The sequence below is a fragment of the Salmo salar genome, chromosome ssa12 (genome assembly GCF_905237065.1).
Source record: "Salmo salar chromosome ssa12, Ssal_v3.1, whole genome shotgun sequence".
NCBI classification, from domain to species: Eukaryota; Metazoa; Chordata; class Actinopteri; order Salmoniformes; family Salmonidae; genus Salmo; species Salmo salar.
The window spans coordinates 1,823,248-1,847,500 of NC_059453.1; the positions used below are offsets into that span (position 1 = coordinate 1,823,248).

Consider the following 24,253-nt stretch of genomic DNA (forward strand, 5'->3'; position numbering starts at 1 on the left):
TACGAAAAGTTTGTGGACCCCTGATGGTCGAACAAATCATGGGCATTAATCGGAGTTCGTCCCCCCTTTCGCTGCTATAATTCATCCCAAAAGTGTTCGATGAGGTTGAGGTCAGGGGCTCTGTGCAGGCCAGTCAAGTTCTTCCACACCACTTCTGTATGGACCTTGCTTTGTGCCCGGGGGCATTGTTATGCTGAAACAGGAAAGTGCCTTTCACAATCTGTTGCCACAAAGTTGGAAGCACAGAATCGTCTGAATGTCATTGTATGACGTAGAGTTAAGATTTCTTTCACTGGAACTAAAGGGGCCAGAACCATCAAAAACAGCCCCAGACCATTATTCCTCCACCAAACTTTACAGTTGGAACTTTATTCGCGGCAGGTAGCGTTCTCCTGGCATCCCCCAAATGCAGATTTGTCCGTCGGACTGCCAGATGGCGAAGCGTGATTCATCACTCCAGAGAACACGTTTCCACTGCTCCAGAGTCCAATGGCGGGAGCTTTACACCACTCCACCGGCAACGCTTGGCAAATGTGCAAGGTGATCTTCAGCTTGTGTGCGGCTGCACGGCCGTGGAAAACCATTTCACGAATCTCCCGATGAAGAGTTATTGTGCTGATGTTGCTTCCAGAGGCAGTTAGGAAACTTCGTAGTGGGGTGTTGTAACCGAGGACAGACGATTTTTTACTTGTTACGCTCTTCAGAGCACGGCGGTCCCGTTCTGTGAGCTTGTGTGGCCTACCACTTTGCTGCTGAGCCGTTGTTGCTCAAAGACGTTCCGGATCATACAGGGATATATTGAAAGGAGTATCGAAAGGCTCCAGATCATCCAGGGATATATTGAAAGGAGTATCAAGGCCCCGCAGGCTCCAGATCATACAGGGATATATTGAAAGGGAGTATCGAAGGCCCCAGATCATCGAGGATATATTGAAAGGAGTATCGCAGGCTCCACATCATCCAGGGATATATTGAAAGGAGTATCGAAGGCTCCAGATCATACAGGGATATATTGAAAGGAGTATCGCAGGCTCCAGATCATCCAGGGATATATTGAAAGGAGTATCGAAGGCCCCAGATCATCCAGGGGATATATTGAAAGGAGTATCCGAAAGCCCCAGATCATCCAGGGATATATTGAAAGGAGTATTGAAGGCCCCAGATCATACCGGGATATATTGAAAGGAGTATCGAAGGCCCCAGATCATACAGGGATATATTGAAAGGAGTATCGAAAGCCCCAGATCATACAGGGATATATTAAAAGAGTATCGAAGGCCCCCAGATCATACAGGGATGTGAAAACACCCTTCCACTAACTTGGACCGCAATGTAAGAAATCAACCAGGGAAGGGCTGTGAGTTGGATAACCCAGTCGATACCGCCTTTTAAATACGTCACTCATTGCTTCAAGCCACATCCCGCAAAACATACCTTAATAATGTTTAAGAACGTTTAGGGGGGGACCGTGTCGTTCAAATGGTTCCAGAACGCAGTAAACTGGAACGTATCCACGATCCCTCATTCTATGCTGGTTGTGAAATTTAAACATTCGACCAAGTAAACATCACGTAGGTCTCTACAGTTACATTACAGACCAACCCTACTGCAAACATTCTAGGTTTACAGTAACGTACCCGCTCTGTTCAGCTGGGATTCTAGGTTTACAGTAATGGACACGCTCTGTTCAGCTGGATTCTAGGGTTACAGTAACGGACACGCCCTGTTCAGCTGGATTCTAGGTTTACAGTAACACCCTGTTCAGTTGGATTCTGGGTTTACAGTAACCCCGTTCAGTTGGATTCTACGTTTACAGTAACGCCCCGTTCAGATGGATTCCATTCTAGGTTTACAGTAACTTCCAACCCATAATGCTTTGAGTTTAATCTGCTTCACATGAACACGACAACAAGTAAAAAAAACAACCTCTTTCAAGACTTTATTAACGTGGAAGAAAATTCAACTTTTAAAAAAACAAAACATGTAAACATTTTAATTAAACCTGGAGAGAAAAGATTTGTACAAGAGGAACTACAGGTAAAAAAAACAGGTAGAGAAGCATGTACATGATACGGTCTGTCAGCACGGTTCGATTCCCACAACACCTAGCGTACTACAGACCAGACAGAGAAGTGGATTACAGACTGGATGTTTGTCTAACTTAACATCCTGAGGGGAAACAGAGACCAGAGAGACAGACAGGTAGGGGGGGAGAGAGAGAGACTGGTGACCAGAGAGACAGACAGATGGGGGAAGAGACTGGTGACCAGGGAGACAGACAGGTAGGGGGGAGAAAGAGAGAGCTGGTGACCAGAGAGACAGACAGGTAGGTAGGGGGGGGACCGATCTTGTGTGACTATAATAAAAAAGACGTTTGTTTCAACATTTAGAGACCGTTGGGGGAGATCCAGCAGTCCAACTGGCTTATTGTGACACACTCTGATTGGCCAGCAGACAACAGGAAGTGGATTATAGTTAGAGGCTGGGGGGTGGACCTCCAGCTGGGCTGTGATTGGCTGCGGGGCCAGAGAGAGGAGGACAGGAGATTGGTTAGCGAGGAGTGGAGGACTCCTGCAGGACAGTAGCTTGGCCACCATCAGTCTGGCGTAACTCATCCTGCTGGCCAGCTCTTTACAGCAGCCAAACTCCTGGATCAGAGACGTCTTGTCGTCCTGGAAGTCTCTCTTCGTCGATGAAGGACACGGCGCCATCAGGGGACACAGGATTAACTTGGTGTGGTCCTGCAGAACAGACAACAGATACTCAGAGAGGAGGGAGGAGAGAGAGAGAGAGACGCGAGGAGGAGAGAGAGAGAGAGACGAGGAGGAAAGAGAGACAAGGAGGAAGAGGAGGGTACCTGGAAGAAGTTGATCTGCACGGTGCCGTTTGGTGAGGTGGAGGACGATGGCGGACTTGGTTCTGAACCAGTGTCCGAGGTACGGCAGACGGGCGAGTTCGTCCCCCGTCCCGCGGCGTGATGTTGGCGCCCGCCTTCAGAAGGTGCTCCGACATGTAGTTACGGAAATACTTCAACAACGTGATCTAGGGAGGGGTCAAAGGTCACAGGTCAGCTAGGCTCTAACCCTTTAACAGACACGTAGAGAGGGAAGACGCTATCCGACAGTTTGCCCGATGCTAGCCACAGTCATAGAGAAGCACTAGCGGCGAGACGCTAACAACTTCTTGGATAGCGTAGCTGGGTAGGAGCTAAAGGACTTTTTAATCCCGACGCTATCCGACAGTTAGCCCGATGCTAGCCACAGCCATGAAAGCACTAGCGGCGAGACGCTAACCTTCTTGGATAGCGTAGCTGGGTAAGAGCTAAAGGACTTTTTTAATCACGACGCTATCCAACAGTTAGCCCGATGCTAGCCACAGCCATAGAGAAGCACTAGCGGCGAGACGCTAACCTTCTTGGAGAGCGTAGCTGGTAGGAGCGGACGCTGAGGTAGCTCTCAGCGGCCATCTTGTCGATGTACTGAAGACTGTCTCCGTCGGCGTACATGATCATCCTGGTACAGTCATTAAACAAAACGCCCACGCTGTTGTCACACAGCTGATAACCTGGAGGAGAGGAGACAGGGTTGACATGGTAAGAGAGAGAGAGAGAGGGCGGACATGGTGAGAGAGGGGTCGACATAGAGAGAGGGGTCGACATAGAGAGAGGGGGTCGAGAGAGAAGAGGGGTCGACATGGTGAGAGGAGGGTCGACATGGTAACAGAGAGAGAGCGAGAGAGGGTCGACATGGTAACAGAGAGAGAGAGAGGGGGGGTCGACATGGTAACAGAGAGAGAGAGAGGGTCGACATGGTAACAGAGAGAGAGAGAGGGTCGACATGGTAACAGAGAGAGAGAGAGAGGGGGTCGACATGGTAACAGAGAGAGAGAGGGGGGTCGACATGGTAACAGAGAGAGAGAGAGAGGGGGTCGACATGGTAACAGAGAGAGAGAGAGGGGTCGACATGGTAACAGAGAGAGAGAGAGGGGTTCGACATGGTAACAGAGAGAGAGAGGGGTCGACATGGTAACAGAGAGAGAGAGAGGGGTCGACATGGTAACAGAGAGAGAGAGAGGGGGTCGAACATGGTAACAGAGAGAGAGAGAGAGAGGGGTCGACATGGTAACAGAGAGAGAGAGAGGGGGGGTCGACATGGTAACAGAGAGAGAGAGGGGGCTCGACATGGTAACAGAGAGAGAGGGGGTTCGACATGGTAACAGAGAGAGAGAGGGGGGGTCGACATGGTAACAGAGAGAGAGAGAAGAGAGAGAGAGGGGGTCGAAATGGTGAGAGAGAGGGGTCGACATGGTGAGAGAGAGAGGGTCGACCTGGTGAGAGAGAGAGGGGGGTCGACATGGTAACAGAGAGAGAGAGAGAGAGTCGACATGGTGAGAGAGAGAGAGGGGGTCTACATGGTGAGAGAGAGAGAGGGTCGACATGGTGAGAGAGAGAGAGAGAAGGTCGACATGGTAAGAGAGAGAGAGTCGACATGGGTGAGAGAGAGAGAGGGGTCGACATGGTGAGAGAGAGAGAGGTCGACATGGTGAGAGAGAGAGGGGTCGACATGGTGAGAGAGAGAGGGGGTCGACATGGTGAGAGAGAGGGGGTCGACATGGTGAGAGAGAGAGGGGGTCGACATGGTGAGAGAGAGAGGGGGTCGACATGGTGAGAGAGAGGGGGGTCGACATGGTGAGAGAGAGAGGGGGTCGACATGGTGAGAGAGAGAGGGGGTCACATGAGTGAGAGAGAGAGGGGGTCGACATGGTGAGAGAGAGAGGGGGTCGACATGGTGAGAGAGAGAGGGGGTCGACATGGTGAGAGAGAGGGGGTCGACATGGTGAGAGAGAGGGGGTCGACATGGTGAGAGAGAGAGGGGTCGACATGGTGAGAGAGAGAGGGGGCGACATGGTGAGAGAGAGAGGGGTCGAGCATGGTGAGAGAGAGAGGGCCACATGGTGAGAGAGAGAGGGGTCGACATGGTGAGAGAGAGAGGGTTCGACATGGTAACAGAGAGAGAGAGAGGGGGGTCGACATGGTGAGAGAGGGGGGTCGACATGGTGAGAGAGAGGGGGTCGACATGGTGAGAGAGAGGGGGGTCGACATGGTGAGAGAGAGAGACGGGGTCGACATGGTGAGAGAGACGGGGTTCGACATGGTGACAGAGAGAGGGGTCGACATGGTGAGAGACGGGGGTTCGAGCATGGTGACAGAGAGAGAGAGGGTCGACATGGTAACAGAGAGAGAGAGGGGTCGACATGGTAACAGAGAGAGAGAGAGGGGTTCGACATGGTAACAGAGAGAGAGAGAGAGGTCGAGCATGGTAACAGAGAGAGAGAGAGGGGGGTCGACATGGTAACAGAGAGAGAGAGAGAGGGGGTCGACATGGTAACACAGAGAGAGAGAGGGGGTCGACATGAGTAACACAGAGAGAGAGGGGGCGCATGGCAACAGAGAGAGAGGGGGTCGACATGGTAACAGAGAGAGAGGGGGTCGAACATGGTAACAGAGAGAGAGGGGGTCGACATGGTAACAGAGAGAGGGGGGTCGACATGGTAACAGAGAGAGAGAGGGTCGACATGGTAACAGAGAGAGAGAGGGTCGACATGGTAACAGAGAGAGAGAGGGGGGTCGACATGGTAACAGAGAGAGAGAGAGGGGTCGACATGGTAACAGAGAGAGAGAGAGGGGTTCGACATGGCAACAGAGAGAGAGAGAGAGGGGGTCGAACATGGTAACAGAGAGAGAGAGAGGGGGAATCGAAGCATGGGTAACAGAGAGAGAGAGAGAGGGGTCGACATGGTAACAGAGAGAGAGAGGGGGTCCATGGTAACAGAGAGAGAGAGGGGGGTCGACATGGTAACAGAGAGAGAGAGGGGGTCGACATGGTAACAGAGAGAGAGAGAGGGGGTCGACATGGTAACAGAGAGAGAGAGAGGGGGTCGACATGGTAACAGAGAGAGAGAGAGGGGTCGAAACATGGTAACAGAGAGAGAGAGAGGGGGTCGACATGGTAACAGAGAGAGAGAGAGAGGGGGTCGACATGGTAACAGAGAGAGAGAGAGGGGGTCGACATGGTAACAGAGAGAGAGAGAGGGGGTCGACATGGTAACAGAGAGAGAGAGAGGGGGTCGACATGGTAACAGAGAGAGAGAGAGGGGGGTTCGACATGGTAACAGAGAGAGAGAGAGGGGGGTCGACATGGTAACAGAGAGAGAGAGGGGGGGTCGACATGGTAACAGAGAGAGAGAGAGAGGGGTCGACATGGTAACAGAGAGAGAGAGAGGGGTCGACATGGTAACAGAGAGAGAGAGAGGGGGTCGACATGGTAACAGAGAGAGAGAGGGGGTCGACATGGTAACAGAGAGAGAGGAGGGGGTCGACATGGTAACAGAGAGAGAGAGGGGTCTACATGGTAACACAGAGAGAGAGAGGGGGTCGACATGGTAACACAGAGAGAGAGGGGGTCGACATGGTACAAAGAGAGGGGTCGACATGGTAACAGAGAGAGAGGGGGGGTCGACATGGTAACAGAGAGAGGGGGTCGACATGGTAACAGAGAGAGAGGGGGTCGACATGGTAACAGAGAGAGAGGGCGACATGGTAACAGAGAGAGAGAGGGGTCGACATGGTAACAGAGAGAGAGAGAGGGGTCGACATGGTAACAGAGAGAGAGGGGGGGTCGACATGGTAACTAGAGAGAGAGAGAGGGGGGCCGAGCATGGTAACAGAGAGAGAGAGAGAGGGGGTCGACATGGTAACAGAGAGAGAGAGGGGTCGACATGGTAACAGAGAGAGAGAGGGGGTCGACATGGTAACATAGAGAGAGAGGGGGTCGACATGGTAACAGAGAGAGAGAGAGGGGGTCAACATGGTAACAGAGAGAGAGAGGGGGGTCGACATGGTAACAGAGAGAGAGAGAGGGGTCGACATGGTAACAGAGAGAGAGAGAGGGGTTCGACATGGTAACAGAGAGAGAGAGGGGGGGTCGACATGGTAACAGAGAGAGAGAGAGGGGGTCGACATGGTAACAGAGAGAGAGAGAGGGGTCGACATGGTAACAGAGAGAGAGAGAGGGGGTCGACATGGTAACAGAGAGAGAGAGAGAGAGAGGGGGTCGACATGGTAACAGAGAGAGAGAGAGAGGGGTCGAACATGGTAACAGAGAGAGAGAGAGAGGGGTCGACATGGTAACAGAGAGAGAGGAGGGGGTCGACATGGTAACAGAGAGAGAGAGAGGGGGTCGACATGGTAACACAGAGAGAGAGAGGGGGTCGACATGGTAACACAGAGAGAGAGGGGGTCGACATGGTAACACAGAGAGAGAGAGAGAGGGGATCGACATGGTAACACAGAGAGAGAGAGAGGGGTCGACATGGTAACAGAGAGAGAGGGTCGACATGGTAACAGAGAGAGAGGGGGTTCGACATGGTAACAGAGAGAGAGGGGTCGACATGGTAACAGAGAGAGAAGAGGGGGTCGACATGGTAACAGAGAGAGAGGGGGTCGACATGGTAACAGAGAGAGAGGGGGTCGACATGGTAACAGAGAGAGAGGGAATCGACATGGTAACAGAGAGAGAGGGGTCGACATGGTAACAGAGAGAGAGGGGGTCGACATGGTAACAGAGAGAGAGGGGGTCGACATGGTAACAGAGAGAGAGGGGTCGACATGGTAACAGAGAGAGGGAGGTCGACATGGTAACAGAGAGAGAGAGGGGTTCGACATGGTAACAGAGAGAGAGAGGGGGTCGACATGGTAACAGAGAGAGAGAGGGGGTCGACATGGTAACAGAGAGAGAGAGAGGGGGGTCGACATGGTAACAGAGAGAGAGAGAGGGGGTCGACATGGTAACAGAGAGAGAGAGAGAGAGGGTCGACATGGTAACAGAGAGAGAGAGAGGGGTCGACATGGTAAGAGAGAGAGGGGTCGACATGGTGAGAGAGAGAGAGAGAGGGGGTCGACATGGTGAGAGAGAGAGAGAGAGGGTCGACATGGTGAGAGAGAGAGAGAGAGGGGGTCGACATGGTAAGAGAGAGAGAGGGAGTCGACATGGTAAGAGAGAGAGAGAGGGGGTCGACATGGTAAGAGAGAGAGAGGGGGTTCGACATGGTAACAGAGAGAGAGAGAGAGGGTTCGACATGGTAAGAGAGAGAGAGGGGGTCGACATGGTAACAGAGAGAGAGAGAGAGGGTTCAACATGGTAACAGAGAGAGAGAGAGAGGTTCGACATGGTAACAGAGAGAGAGAGAGAGGGTCGACATGGTAACAGAGAGAGAGAGGGAGAGGGGGTCGACATGGTAACAGAGAGGAGGGGGTCGACATGGTAACAGAGAGAGAGGGACATGGTAACAGAGAGAGAGGGGGTCGACATGGTAACAGAGAGAGAGGGGTTCACATGGTAACAAGAGAGAGAGAGAGGGGGTCGACATGGTAACAGAGAGAGAGAGGGGGTCGACATGGTAACAGAGAGAGAGAGAGAGAGAGGGTCGACATGGTAACAGAGAGAGAGAGAGAGAGGGGGTCGACATGGTAACAGAGAGAGAGAGAGAGGTCGACATGGTAACAGAGAGAGAGAGGGGGTCGACATGGTGAGAGAGAGAGAGAGGGAAGTACATGGTAAGAGAGAGAGAGGGGGGTCGACATGGTGAGAGAGAGAGAGAGAGTCGACATGAGTAAGAGAGAGAGAGGGGGTCGACATGGTAAGAGAGAGGAGGGGTCGACATGGTAAGAGAGAGAGAGGGGGTCGACATGGTAAGAGGAGAGAGAGGTCGACATGGTAGAGAGAGAGAGAGAGAGGGGGTCGACATGGTAAGAGAGAGAGAGAGGGGGTCGACATGGTAAGAGAGAGAGGGGGGTCCCTGACATAGTAAGAGAGAGAGAGGGGGTCGACATGGTAAGAGAGAGAGAGGGGGTAACATGTGTAAGAGAGAGAGAGGGGGTCGACATGGTAAGAGAGAGAGAGAGGTCGACATCGGTAAGAGAGAGAGAGGGGGGTCGACATGGTAAGAGAGAGAGAGAGAGGGAATTCGACGATGGTAACAGAGAGAGAGAGAGAGGGTTCGACATGGTAACAGAGAGAGAGAGGGTTCGACATGGTAACAGAGAGAGAGAGAGGGTCCACATGGTAACAGAGAGAGAGAGAGAGAGGGTTCGACATGGTAACAGAGAGAGAGAGAGAGGTCGACATGTAACAGAGAGAGAGAGAGAATGACATGGTAACAGAGAGAGAGGGGGTCGACATGGTAACAAGAGAGAGAGGGGGTCGACATGGTAACAGAGAAGGTCGACATGAACAGAGAGAGGGGCTCAAGCATTGTAACAGAGAGAGAGAGAGAGAAGTCGACATGGTAACAGAGAGGAGAGAGGGGGTCGACATGGTAACAGAGAGAGAGAGAGGGGGTCGACATGGTAACAGAGAGAGAGAGAGAGAGATTCGACATGGTAACAGAGAGAGAGAGAGAGAGAGGGGTCGACATGGTAACAGAGAGAGAGAGAGAGAGGGTCGACATGGTAACAGAGAGAGAGGGGTCACATGTAACAGGGTCCGACATGGTAAGAGAGAGAGAGTCGACATAGTAAGGAGAGAGAGAGAAGTCGACATGGTGAGAGAGAGGAGAGGGGTCGACATGGTAAGAGAGAGAAAGAGGGGTCTACATGGTAAGAGAGAGAGGGGGTCCGACATGTAAGGGAGAGAGAGGTCGACATGGTAAGAGAGAGAGAGAGGTCGACATGGTAAGAGAGAGAGAGAATCGACATGGTAAAGAGAGAGAGAGGGTCGACATGGTAAGAGAGAGAGGGGTCCATGGATAAGAGAGAGAAGGAGGTCGACATGGTAAGAGAGAGAGGGGGTCGACATGTAAGAGAGAGAGAGGGGTCGACATGGTAAGAGAGAGGAGAGTCGACATGTAAGAGAGAGAGAGGGGGGTTCGACATGGTAAAGAGAGAGAGGGGGTTCGACATGTAGAGAGAGAGGACGACATGTAAGAGAGAGAGAGGGTCCATGGTAAGAGAGAGAGAGGGTTCGACATGGTAAGAGAGAGAGAGGGGTTCACATAGTAACAGAGAGAGAGAGAGAGGTTCGACATGGTAACAGAGAGAGAGAGAGGGTTCGACATGGTAACAGAGAGAGAGAAGGGTCGACATGGTAACAGAGAGAGAGAGGGGGGTCGACATGTGAGAGGGGAGTGACATAAGAGAGAGAGAGAGGATCGACATGGTGAGAGAGAGAGAGAGGGGTCGACATGTGAGAGAAGAGGGGTCGACATGTAAGAGAGAGAGAGGTCGACATGGTAAGAGAGAGAGAGAGTCGACATGAAGTAACAGAGAGAGAGAGAGAGAGGGGTCGACATGGTAACAGAGAGAGAGAGAGGGGTCGACATGGTAACAGAGAGAGAGAGGGGGTCGACATGGTAACAGAGAGAGAGAGAGGGGTCACATGGTAGAGAGAGAGAGAGAGAGGAGGTCGACATGTAAGAGAGAGAGAGGGGGGGTCGACATAGTAACAGAGAGAGAGAGAGGGTTCGACATGTAACAGAGAGAGAGAGAGAGGGTTCGACATGTATACAGAGAGAGAGAGAGAGGGGGTCGACATGGTAAGAGAGAGAGAGAGAGGGGTCGACATGGTAACAGAGAGAGAGGGTCGACATGGTAAGAGAGAGAAGGGGGGGGTCGACATGGTAACAGAGAGAGAGAGGGGGTCGACATGGTAACAGAGAGAGAGAGAGAGTCACATAGTAAGAAGAGAGAGAGGGTCGACTGTAAGAGAGAGAGAGGGGTCACATGGTAAGAGAGGGGGGAGTCGACATGGTAAGAGAGAGAGAGAGGGGTCGACATGGTAAGAGAGAGAGAGGGGTCGACATGGTAAGAGAGAGAGAGAAGGGGGGTCGACATGGTAACAGAGAGAGAGAGAGAGAGGGTCGACATGGTAACAGAGAGAGAGAGAGGGGTCGACATGAACAGAGAGAGAGAGAGGGGTCCACATGGTAATAGAGAGAGGTCACATGGTAAGAGAGAAGGAGAGGGGGTCGACATGGTAAGAGAGAGAGAGAGAGGGGGGCTCTACACGGTAAGAGAGAGAGAGAGAGGGGGTCGACATGGTAAGAGAGAGAGAGAGAGAGGGGTCGACATGGCAACAGAGAGAGAGAGAGAGGTTCGACATGGTAACAGAGAGAGAGAGAGAGAGGGGGGGTTCGCATGGTAACAGAGAGAGGGGTCGACATGGTAACAGAGAGAGAGGGGGAGTCACATGGTAACAGAGAGAGAGAGGGGGGTCGACATGGTAAGAGAGAGAGAGAGGGGGGTCGACATGGTAAGAGAGAGAGAGGGGGGGTCGACATGGTAAGAGAGAGAGAGGGGGGGTCGACATGGTAAGAGAGAGAGAGGGGGGTCGACATGGTAACAGAGAGAGAGAGGGGGGTCGACATGGTAACAGAGAGAGAGAGAGAGAGGGGGTCGACATGGTAAGAGAGAGAGAGAGGGGGTCACATGGTGAGAGAGAGAGGGGGTCGACATGTGAGAGAGAGAGAGAGAGAGAGGGGTCGACATGGTGAGAGAGAGAGAGAGAGGGGGTCGACATGGTGAGAGAGAGAGGGGGGTCGACATGGTGAGAGAGAGAGGGGGGTCGACATGGTGAGAGAGAGAGAGAGAGGGGGCGACATGGTGAGAGAGAGAGAGAGAGGGGTCACATGGTGAGAGAGAGAGAGAGAGGGGGTCGACATGGTTGAGAGAGAGAGAGAGAGGGGTCGACATGGTGAGAGAGAGAGAGAGAGGGGGTCGACATAAAGAGAGAGAGAGGGTCGACATGGTAACAGAGAGAGAGAGAGAGGGGTCGACATGGTAAGAGAGAGAGAGGGAGAGAGAGAGAGGGGGTCGACATGGTAAGAGAGAGAGAGAGGGGGTCGACATGGTAACAGAGAGAGAGAGAGGGGGGTCGACAAGGTAAGAGAGAGAGAGAGGGGTCGACATAACAGAGAGACGAGAGAGAGACAGTCGACATGGTAACAGAGAGAGAGAGAGAGACGACATGGTGAGAGAGAGGGTCGACATAGAGAGAGTTCCATGGTAACAGAGAGAGAGAGAGAGGGGGTCACATGGTAACAGAGAGAGAGAGAGGGGGTCGACATGGTAACAGAGAGAGAGAGGGGCCGACAGGTAAGAGAGAGAGAGAGAGAGTCGACAGAAGAGAGAGAGAGAGAGGTCGAATGGTAACAGAGAGAGAGAGGGGTCGACATGGTAACAGAGAGAGAGAGAGGGTCGACATGGTAACAGAGAGAGAGAGAGAGAGGGTCACATGGTAACAGAGAGAGAGAGAGAGAGGGGTCGACATGGTAACAGAGAGAGAGAGAGAAGGGTCGACATGGTAACAGAGAGAGAGAGAGAGGGGTCGACAGGTAACAGAGAGAGAGAGTCGACATGGTAACAGAGAGAGAGAGAGGGTCGACATGGTAACAGAGAGAGAGAGAGGGTCACATGGTAACAGAGAGAGAGAGAGGGTCGACATGGTAACAGAGAGAGAGAGAGGGGGTCGACATGGTAAGAGAGACGAGGGGTCGACATGGTAACAGAGAGCGAGAGAGAGAGAGAGAGAGAGAGAAGAGAGGGTGGTCCGGCATGGTAACAGAGAGAGAGAGAGAGGGGGTCGATATGGTGAGAGAGAGAGAGAGAGAGGGGGTCGATATGGTAACAGAGAGAGAGATCGACATGGTAACAGAGAGAGAGAGAGTCCACATGCGTAACAGAGAGAGAGAGAGAGGGTCGACATGGTAACAGAGAGAGAGAGAGAGAGGGGGGTCAACATGGTAACAGAGAGAGAGAGAGGGTCAACATGGTAAGAGAGAGAGAGAGAGGGGGTCAACATGGTAAGAGAGAGAGAGAGAGGGTCAACATGGTAACAGAGAGAGAGAGAGAGAGGGGTCGACATGGTAACAGAGAGAGAGAGAGGGTCGACATGGGTAACAGAGAGAGAGTAGGCCGACAGAACAGAGAGAGAGAGAGAGGGGTCGACATGGTAACAGAGAGAGAGAGAGAGTCGACATGGTAACAGAGAGAGAGAGAGATGAAGAGAGGGTTCGACATGGTAACAGAGAGAGAGAGAGGGGGTCGACATGGTGAGAGGAGAGAGAGAGAGAGAGAGAGAGGGGTCGACATGTGAGAGAGGGGGTACATGGTGAGAGAGAGAGAAAGATCGACATGGTAACAGAGAGAGAGAGAGGGGGGGTCGACATGGTAACAGAGAGAGAGAGAGGTCAACATGGACACAGAGAGAGAGAGAGAGAGGGGGTCAACATGGTAACAGAGAGAGAGAGAGAGGGTCAACATGTAAGAGAGAGAGAGAGTCAACATGGTAAGAGAGAGAGAGAGGGGTCAACTATGGTAAGAGAGAGAGAGAGAAGGGGTCAACATGGTAAGAGAGAGAGAGAGAGGGTCGACAGAGTAACAGAGAGAGAGAGAGAGAGGGTCGACATGGTAACAGAGAGAGAGAGAGATGTACCGACATGGTAACAGAGAGAGAGAGAGAGATCGACATGGTAACAGAGAGAGAGAGAGAGGGGTCGACATGGTAACAGAGAGAGAGAGAGTGAAGAGAGGGTTCGACATGGTAACAGAGAGAGAGAGAGAGAAGAGAGAGGGTTCGACATAAGTAACAGAGAGAGAGAGAGAAGAGAGAGGGTTCGACATGGTAACAGAGAGAGAGGAGGGGGTCACATAGAGAGAGAGAGAGAGGTCGACATGTGAGAGAGAGAGAGGGCTCGACAGTGGTGAGAGAAAGAGAGAGAGAGAGAGAGAGAGGGGGTCGACATGGTGACAGAGAGAGAGGGGGTCGATATGGTAACAGAGAGAGAGAGAGAGACGACATGTCGAGAGAGAGGGTCGACATAGAGAGAGGTCGACACTGAACAGAGAGGGGTTGACACGGTAACAGAGAGAGAGAGAGAGAGAGAGGGGGTTCGACATGGCACACAGAGAGAGAGAGACAGGGTCGACATGGCTAACAGAGAGAGAGAGAGGAAGGGGTCGACATGGTAACAGAGAGAGAGAGAGAGAGAGAGAGGCTCGACATGGTAACAGAGAGAGAGAGAGAGAGAGAGAGAGAGAGACAGGTTCGACATGGTAACAGAGAGAGAAGACAGGTTCGGACATGGTAACAGAGAGAGAGAGAGAGACAGGTTCGACATGGTAACAGAGAGAGAGAGACAGGTTCGACACGGTAACAGAGAGAGACAGGTCTCGACATGGTAACAGAGAGAGAGAGAAAAGGTTCGACTATAGTAACAGAGAGAGAGAGAGAGAGAGAGGAAGTGACATGGTAACAGAGAGAGAGAGGGTTGACATGCTGAAGTTGTTACCCAGTCCGTATTTGTCGCTGTAAGTCGACCCACTGCTGATCAGAATGGGGATACAGGCTGGGTCCTCGCCTCCTCTGAAACACAGGGGTCAAGGTCAATATGTTGGGCTGTGTCTGTACTCCATGGCTAAAGTCCTCGAGGACTAGGCAGTGTGTATATTAGGCAACCAGCATCTCCGACACTAGACAGTGTGTCGTTACCCATGGGAACGAGTCTCGGAGGACTTGACAGTGTGCGTACCGATGCAAGAGTATGGCGTCTCTCTCTCGGCATTGTGTGTGTGTGTCCCATCGTACTTGGTCCCCTCTCTCCGGAGGGCTGGCAGCTTGATCAGGTGTCAGTTGCTGCAGCAGGTTCATTCAGGTGACAGTCTGTCGCCTCTGGAATCCCTCTGAGCAGCGGCTGGATTTGTCCATCCGTCCCTAATGAAGACAAGAGACGACCACCGGCCGAAGGAAAGGAAGGAGAAAGGAAGGAAGAGGCCGACACTAGACCCTCCGCTTAAGAGGAAAGAGGCCGACACTAGACCCCTGGGGCTGAAAGGAAAGAAGGAGGAAAGGAGACCGAGACTAACTCCGAAGGAAAGAAGTTCGAAAAGAGAGAGACACGACCTGCTCCTCCGATCGTGTGAAGCCTAACCTTTGTTGTTGAGAGCGGTGGACGGGCGCCTCGGCCGGGCTCCAACCAGACGCAGGGAGCGATGGAGAAGCGCTCGGACGGTCGGGCTGTGTAGGTGGTGGGGAGACGTAAGGGGGTGTAACCCTCGGTGAAGAAACTCCGAATCCGTCTCACGCTGGGAACGTTGGAATTCGGAAGGGTCGGATCGGAGCAATCAGAGACGCTTCTGGGTTGATTTGCTACAGAAACAGGTTTCACACTCAGGACAAACGGAGAGAAGAAAATTTTGTGAAAAACTGGAAATCGCACGAATGACCTTTGAATTAGTAGTGTATTTGTTCAATGTATCTCACCCAGGGGGATAATGAGTGGTATAACATGTCTCACCCAGGGAGATAAAGTAGTATTATACGGTGTGTGTTAACTCACCAGGGAGATAATGTAGTAGTATAATACAAATTTATCCACCACCCAGGAGATAATTGTGTAGTATAATCGGGTGTTAACTCACCCAGGAGATATAGTGAGTACCCAGGGGATAAGTAGCGGTACCACCCAGGGGGGGATATTATGAGCGGTACTCACCCAGGGGAATAATGTAGTGTTATAATCTAGCGTAACTCACCCAGGGGGGATAATGTAGGAGTCTCACCCAGGGGACAATGTAGTGGTCTCACCCAGGGGGGATAATGTAGTGGTATATCGGTGGTAACTCACTCAGAGGGATAATGTAGTGGTATAATCGGTGTTTACTTTCACCCAGAGGGATAATGTAGTGGTATAATACTGTGCGAACTCCCCCAGATCAACAGTGTTATAATCTGGCGTTTACTCACCCAGGGGAAAATTGTAGTGTTATAATACGGCGTTACTCACCCAGGGGATAATAGATAATATCGGATAACTCCACCCAGGAAGAATAGTGTATTCTTCAGATTCGATTCAATAAGTTTGTGGTTGTGATATCAGACACGCCCGAAACGGAGGTTTACCGACCAGCAGTACCACCCGAGAGAGACGAGAGCCTGTTACAATACAGACCACTGGGGGACCCCAGAAACAGAACTACACCTGGTGGGGCCCTCAGATACAGACCACTACTGGTGGGATAGATAAGAACACTACGGTGGGGACCTCAGATAGACACCACTGGGGGACCTCAGATAGATATCCACTAGAAGTGGGGGACTCAGATCTGTAGACCACTACGGGGACCCATGACAGTATAAATATCTGTAATCCGCAAGCATTAATGTGGTATGTTTAGTTTTAATTTATTGCGACCAGAAACGACACAAAAACAGATACCAAAATGTCATTTCGATGCTCAAATCTCGTTAAAAAGTACCAAGTAACGATAAACCTAGTACACAAAAAAACCGCAAACACACCTGATTAAATATACATTTCCAGTAGCTAAAGCTACGTTCCACTTACAGGATCAGCCCAGAACCAGACGTCGACCATAAACTGTGGCCTTTCTTAAGAGGACCTCCGGAGCGATGAGTTCAAGGTCCCGGCTAACGATCTTCTTTTCCCCTTCGAATTCTATCTTTGTGGCGAGGATAAAGTCACCTTGGAGGAAGGAGGAGAAGACAGATAGGTGTTCCGACAAGGTGCTGTCCCGAGTGTGTGTGTGTGTGTACATTCTGAACCGCTCACCAAGTGTGTGTGTGTGTGTGTGTGGAGGTGTATATTTGTGTGTGTGTGTGTGTGTGTCTACGCCACCTATCCACGGGTCATGTCGATCGCTGAGGAAGATGTTCCCAGTTTCAGTCTCTGTGTATCACTCTGTTGTCGTGGAGGAATGCACATGCCCACCAGCTTCATCATATATAACGGCCTCGGGCTCACCGCCACGACGCTTTCATGCAGCTCCAACAGAGACTGGAGAGAGGGGGACAGAAATCGGAGGGTTTAGCAACTGTATATCTGGGGTTAACTTGTATTACGTTTACTGAATGTCTGATTGGAAGAGAGGGACGGGACGGACAATGTACTTAGTCTAAAGTTGTCATGCCAAGAAAAACAGTTTTTAGTAGTTTGTACAAAATCATAAATCAAAAAAGGGGCAGACCAGTTTTTTTAAAGAAAGTTCAAGAGTTGTAAATCTTTCAATTCAAAAGCACAAACTATGCAATCTCAAATGTTATGCAATCCTAGTTGGTCACTTCTTTGAAAAGGAGATGGGTTGTGTTTAAACAAACAAAGTCTTGTTAATTCAAGTAGCTGGGGTCATGTTGAGCGTTAGGTTTCATTTACATTACAATTTACATGTCCTTCCTAGACTAGGAAGTGTCCAAAACGTGACAGTAGCCACACTTTATTAAATCAAACTATTGATTAAAACCAAGTTAAAAAAAAATTAAATATATAATCAGAAATCCACTCCTTCGTCGAATTTCAAACGACAAAAACAAAATCATCGTGCGAAAAATCCGTGAAAATCAACAATGTGAGGATTGTCGAGACTGAATGCGATTTCAGAGCTCATTTTTTTCCCTCGATGAGGCTTGAGAATCATGGATTTAGGGACGACTTTACCGGCGAAAACTCTCGTTTCCATATCTGTGATTTCCCGTAAAGACGTAGAAAACCACCTTACCAAGAAATCTTCCCGGTGTATTTTTGAACGTCCGAGGATCTATAAGAATATCCGGGATTTCTTTGAGAGGTCTCGATTTGGGGTTGACGTTTGATGATGGATCTCGTCGTCTGGTACAGGTGCACTCATTTTAATAATAAATAAATAAATAAAGTACCCTTCGAAAGCAACAAAAATATAAAGATATGTTCAAAAAAAAGACAATTTAAAATAAATAAAAATCCAATACGTAAAAAAAAAAAAAAAAAAGGTTATGCTAATCTACCTCCCGCTTTAGACAGGGCCTAACTAGCTAGCTAGCTAGCCTTCCGAGAAACTCACAGATTCAAATCAAAAACTAAACCAATGTTCTCCATGTTCGTACATTTTTTTACGTACGATACCCAAGATCAAATCGATTTTTAACTAATTGAATTATAACTCTTATCGTTGTTACTACTTTGTCGTCGTTTATTTAGGTCGACTCAATCATCAGCTAGCTAAGTTAGTTCAAAATCTGGTCTGTTCGTTTCAGCCGCCTGATTGGTCCTGACGAGTTTGAATTCGGACGGAAACAAAGCATCACGGGGAAAGCAACCAAAAATAATGGTGCCAGAGCGGGAAATTCATATCCGAGCTTACCGATTGGTTCAAAACACGAGATAACCCTCTTCCTAAACACTGACCAATCACCGACAACAAAAACCCAAGACGATAAAAATTAATGTGTGGGAAATGTAGTAAACTTTATTGTCGTGTGAATAAGAAAAACACACACCTTAGCAAGAACAAAATCGTTATATTAACCCAACCACATCGCGATAAACGAATAATTGTAAATGTTTTACAGTCAATAAACAATAGAACGCGAAAAAAATTAAAAAGTCCGATCAAGTGGGATGAGTCATTCTCTCACCCAATTCAACGATATTTCTTTAGGAATGTGGTGAAGTAAAAGTAAAATTGTCAATAATATAAATAGTAAGGTAAAGTACACGTGTACTTAAGTATTTTTACCTAGTTCACACCCACTGGTTTTAGGTTACTGTAAAGCAGCCTCATAACCCCATATAAAACAGTTCGTCAGGACAAATTCATGCATAATTTGGTGTGTTCTGCTTATTCAATCTGAGGTCCAGAGGGCGCTCAGAGTGTGCTCGGGGACGTTGTAAATTCAGAAACGAGCTGTCAAATTGTCTGTTAAATTCACATCACTAAACATTCAGAAAGTACTATTACTCTAGCAAAATTAAATCTCAAACCATTCTAACCCTATCTAAATAAATTAAATAAATGTGATTCTAAAAAAATAAACTCCATAAATAAAATCTCTCTCTACTAACATTATAACTCAAGCTAAAAATAATTAAATCACATCAAACCTCGCAATATATTGACAAATAATTCACTAACACCTCAACCTCCTTCATTTATATCATCATCTCGTCTCGCTTCACCAGTTAACCTAGATTATAAATTCATTAAATCACGCTACTGTAATGCTAACAATGCTTCTAAGATGAGATTCATCGTAAGCGATGCGTGCTGCTGCCTGTCAACAAAACAGGTCCTACCCTAACACGCTGTGCTGCCTGTCAACAAGCAGTCCTACAGGTCTACAGGTTTTGCTGCTTACTATCAACAGGCAGGATCCTACAGGCCCTGAATTCTGTGCTGCTGCCTGTCAACAAAGCAGGTCCTAGCCCAATTCTACCTTAACACTATCAACAAAACAGGATCCACAGGCCTGGTTCAAGCTCTGAATCTCACTCCCACCCTGGATTATTCAGACCCTGTTTGCCCGCTTATAGTGGCTGGTCTCACATCTGTTTACCTCCCCTCCATATCTCCTGGCCAGCAACAATAAATGTTCAGTTTAATTCTCATCCCTGTTCCTCATTTTCTGTTCCTGGGTACCTGTGTCCAGCATCTAATCTGCGAAGATGAAATTGAGTCCCGTTGTTAAATCAGTCAGCAGACAGGCTGAAGTCAAGGCAATTCATTATGGGTTCTGTTTATACCAGATTGATTTCAGTTCTGATGTTCTTTAATGACCGTTCTCACCTGCCTGTCACCTTATGAACGACTAACTACGCCTTCCAGCGTCAGCAATTTTGATTGCCACCATGAAGATGCTGAGTCATCTCAGCCTGCTCAGTCTGTGCTCGAAACAAAACCTCCACAAAACCTAGATCCGGGTCTGCGCCGTCCTCTTCCTAATCAATCCACCTTCACCTTGGCACACAGCTTAAATCACCAGCCTCCTTGTGAGCGTATCAGTTGGATCTCGCTACTGTTGACGATTGTTTTTCTCAAAGTGGCTCACTTCGCACCTCAAACCCCTTCCTCAGGAGACTGCGACCTGCGATATCCATGTTTTATGACTCAATGGCATCCTAGTATTGTTTCCTGAAAGAACCAACAACCAGACAATAACCAGCCAGGAGTTAAACAGCCTCGTGTGTGGCTTCAGCTAACCCCTTCCTCTTGTGGTGCCTGGCTACCTGTTGGAATATGCCCAGAACACGCTCATTGAGGGTTGAAGTACAGTGTATTGAAGTGGTTAGAGTGTTGGACTAGTTAACCCGAAGAAGGTTGCAAGGTCGAATCCCGAGCTGACAAGTATCAAATCTGTCATTCTCCTGAACAAAACGAGTTAACCGTGTTCCTAGGCAAATCATTAACAATATTGTTCTAACAACACTGGTTAAATAAATTGAAATCAACACGCGTCATATGTCTCAGTGTTGGGTTCACCAACCTCCTTGTTCCTGCAGAGGTCGAAGTAGTGGTGTTATCCAGACCACATGCGTGTCGTCGCCTTTTGGAGGGGGGTGAACATGCTGCCGTGCCTCTGCCAGGACACAATGCTATAACATCCATCACTATACATTCAGTCAAAGTGGTTTCAAAAACTATTCACTGGCCTTTGGATTGATCGTGTCCTCAAGCCACAGCAGTGGGCAGATTAAAGTTCATCCACCTTCATGTTCAAATTAAACCAGTCTGCTCGGTCCCCTGTCCCCTCCTGCAGCTATCCTCCACAGCCCCTCGGCTCGTCGGCATAATCCTGCCTGCCACCTCCAGCTTGTGGATAGTGTGCGTCGCGGTTAGTATCTGGTGGACTGGGAGGATACGGTTCTGGAGTGCTCGTCGTCACATTCTGGTCCCCGAAGGCAGGGTTTTCGCGCCACCGGACAAGGGGTGTGGCAGGTGCGTCTGTGGAGGGTGGGGAAACATCATCCATCTCAGCCTGTGTTTGTGCAAATAACTGCCAAACTGCCAGTTCTCCCCTCTCCCTCCTCTCCTCCTCGCCTCCCTCTCTCCCCTCTCTCCCCTCTCTCTCTCTCTCCTCTCTCTCCGCCCCTCTCTCTCTCGCCGCTCTCCTCCCCGCTCTCCTCTCTCTCTCTCTCCGCTCTCCCTCTCCCCTCTCTGTCTCTCTCTCCCCCTCTCTCTCTCCCTCTTCTCCCTCTCCCTCTCTCCCGCTCCCTCCGCTCTCTCCTCTCTCTTTCCCCTCTCTCTCTCCTCTCTCCCTCTCTCCCCTCTCTCTTATTGCGCTTTTGGGAAGGTTGTGCAAGTTCCTTTAAGGTTGTCCCGTTGGGTTGCAAACACCCGGCGTTGAAACAGGTTATTCTTTTCGACAGGTGTTTTATGTTTTGGACTCACCGGAGCAGACTTTGGTGTTAGCGTTTAAAGTCAAATATGACAATAAATTATATGTAGCTTACATACTGTTGGGTAGTCAGCGGTGTTTTTGAGTGTGGGGATGTTGGTCATAAGCGACATGCTTGCTGCGGGAGAAGGCAGAGGGAGGGCGCAGGTGGTCCTCGTAGCGCCTGGGCCCACTGTTGTAAGGGAGAGGTGGGCCGACAGCGGTGAAGCAGCCACTAAGCACCTGCTGCTGAGAATAGAGATTATCCATGTTTGAGGGAGCAAGGAGTTGCAACTTGTGGGGTTGGAAATGTTATGCAGCAGAAACATTTTGTTGTTGAAAGCAAGGATAGATCTGAAGAGCTCAGTTCCTCAAGACTGGTGATGAGGTGCCCAGTACGAGTGCTGGGGTACAGGAGGGGTTCATATGGAGCTAGTCTCCCAGGTAGTGGAGGAAATGCCCACTATGATTAACGGGGTACAGGAGGATTCATGTGGAGCTAGACTCCCAGGTAGTGGAGGAGATGCCCACTACTAGTAATAAGGGTACAGGTGGGGCTGGTCTCCCAGGTAGTGGAGGAGATGCCCACTACTAGTAATAGGGTTCAGGTGGGGCTAGTCTCCCGGTAGTGGAGGAGATCGCCCACTACTAGTAATAGGGTTCAGGGGTGGGGCTATCTCCAGGTAGTGGAGGAGATGCCCACTACGACTAATAGGGTTCAGGTGGGGCTAGTCTCCAGGTAGTGGAGGAGATGCCGACTACTAGTGGTAGGGGTTCAGGTGGGGCTTAGTCTCCCAGGTAGTGGAGGAGATGCCCACTATTAGTAATGGGGGTTCAGGTAGAGCTAGTCTCCCAGGTAGTGGAGGAGGATGCCCACTACTATAATAGGGGTTCAGGTAGAGCTAGTCTCCCAGGTAGTAGAGAGAGATGCCCACTTTACTGATAATGGGTTCAGGTGGGGATAGTCTCCCGGGTAGTGGAGGAGATACCTGAAATTACGAGTGATGGGCTGCAAGTGGGGGAGTGATGGAAGGGATGTGTTGAAGTGAGTCAGGGGTCTGTGGCCTCAGTTGAGGAGGAGCAGGATATGGATATCTCTATTGGTATGATAGCAGCTGGTGACGACTCAATTTATGATCTAGAGGAGAGTAAATAGGTTTTCTTGGATCAGACTTTTGCCCGGAAATCTGCTCAAATTGGCAGAATATTTTGATGTTGATAGTTTTTGTGGAGGTCAGCTGTGATGTTACAGAAGACGGTGGGCGTTAGACCAGTTAAGTGAGAAGAAGCGGTTTCGCTTGAGAAATTTGTTACTGCTGTTACAGCAGCAAAAGGTGCTGGGAAACGTGGTCAGGGTAAGAAAATTTAAACAATGATGTTGATCGTGCTTCATAGGGTGTCTTCTTTTTTTCTCTTTGGTTTCTCTGTGGTTTCTTCTGCTTTTCCTTTCTCTTTTCTATATGGAGGTACTAAGGGTAGGTTCTCTCAATATTAATGGTGGAAGGGAGCAGGAATAAGAGGGCTTGGGTATTGGAAATAATAAAACAGAAAAGGCTTAATGTAGTTTTTCTACAGGGAGACAGCACTAGTGATGAGGAAAATAAGGTTGATCTGGGGTATGTGGTGGGAGGGGGCAGCATATACTCAGTCATGGTACTAATTTCAGTGCTGGGGTGGCAACTTGTTTTCTCTTCAGGCTTAGGGGTGACTGTGGTATCTACAACAGAGATTGTCAAGGGACGGGTTTTATTGGTCGAAGGCGGAGGTTATGGGGTTTTGTTTGTTTTTTTGAATGTTTATGCTCTTAATGAGGGTACAGAGCGTATTGCCGTATTTGATCAAATAAAGGAAACTTTAAGACAGTGTGACCAAGAGGGTTGTATGGTTTAGGGGGACTGGAACTGTACAGTGGATTTTACTGTTGATCGTACCGCTGAAGAACCTCACCTGCGGTCAGCCACTTGCCTGTCTGGTCTACTAACTGAGTTTGAGCTTTCTGATGTGTGGAGAGTCGGAATGCGGTTAGGCAGTACACATGGCTAAAAATCAATGAAGGTCGTGTCAGTGCTGCAAGGTTAGACAGGTTGTATATATCTGATCACTACTGTAGTGGGTTGGAAGATGTGACTTACTCCTGTGGGTTTCTCTGATCACCATATTGTTACTGTTGATATTCATTTGTCCTGTCCACGAGGTCATCACCTTACTGGTATTTTAATGTTAAATTGTTACATGATGTCATGTTTTGTGAAAGGTTTTTGTTGTTTGGAAAAAATGGAGGGTTGCAAAAGGAAATTTTGAGTCCTTGAGACAATGGTGGGAGGTTGGGAAGGCCCAAATACGATTATTTTGTCAACAGTATACTGCTCTGTCTCGAATTGAAGTCAAAGACTATCAAGGCCCTTGAACAGGACATCAAATTTATTGAATTGAAGCTGCTCACTATCAGAATGACCCTGGATTAGTCATGAATTTACAGGACAAGAGACATGAACTGAATTGTTTCTGCATGAAAGAGTGAAGGTGCCTTGATTTAGATCTCGTTTCGCTTCCCTCAAGGATTGGATGCTCCTAGCGCTTTCTTTTTAACCTAGGACAGTCGACACTGCAAACGTAAACAGATGGTCTGCCTTCCCGTCTCCCCTGATGGGAAGGTGACCACAGATGACAGTGAAATGCGTCAACATGCAGTGGATTTCTACTCTGCCCTCTATAAGGCGGAGGATTGTGACTCTCTGTGTACCTGAACAGTTGCTACACGGTCTTCCTCAATTGGGGACCTGAGCAGAGAGTCGCATTGGACTCTGACATTACACTGCAAGAGCTGTCCACAGCAGTTATGCAGCTCTCAACAGGCCGAGCCCCTGGCATTTGATGGTTTTAGCCATCTGAGTTTTATAAGCACTTTTGGGGGTCCTATTAGGAGGATTTTTATGAAGTGGTGTGAATCTTTTAATGAGGGTTCTCTTCCTGTATCCTGTCCAACGTGCGGTGCTTTCATTATTGTCCAAAAGGGGATTTGGCTCTCATAAAAAATTGGAGACCTGTTCGTTGCT

The 24,253-nt window shown here is 49.5% G+C and overlaps 1 pseudogene; it reads right to left on the minus strand.

The window, feature by feature from the left end:
- Nucleotides 1–1,996: 1,996 nt before the first annotated feature.
- LOC123725605 (serine/threonine-protein kinase PLK1-like) lies at nucleotides 1,997–19,920 on the minus strand (annotated as a pseudogene).
- Nucleotides 19,921–24,253: the final 4,333 nt, after the last annotated feature.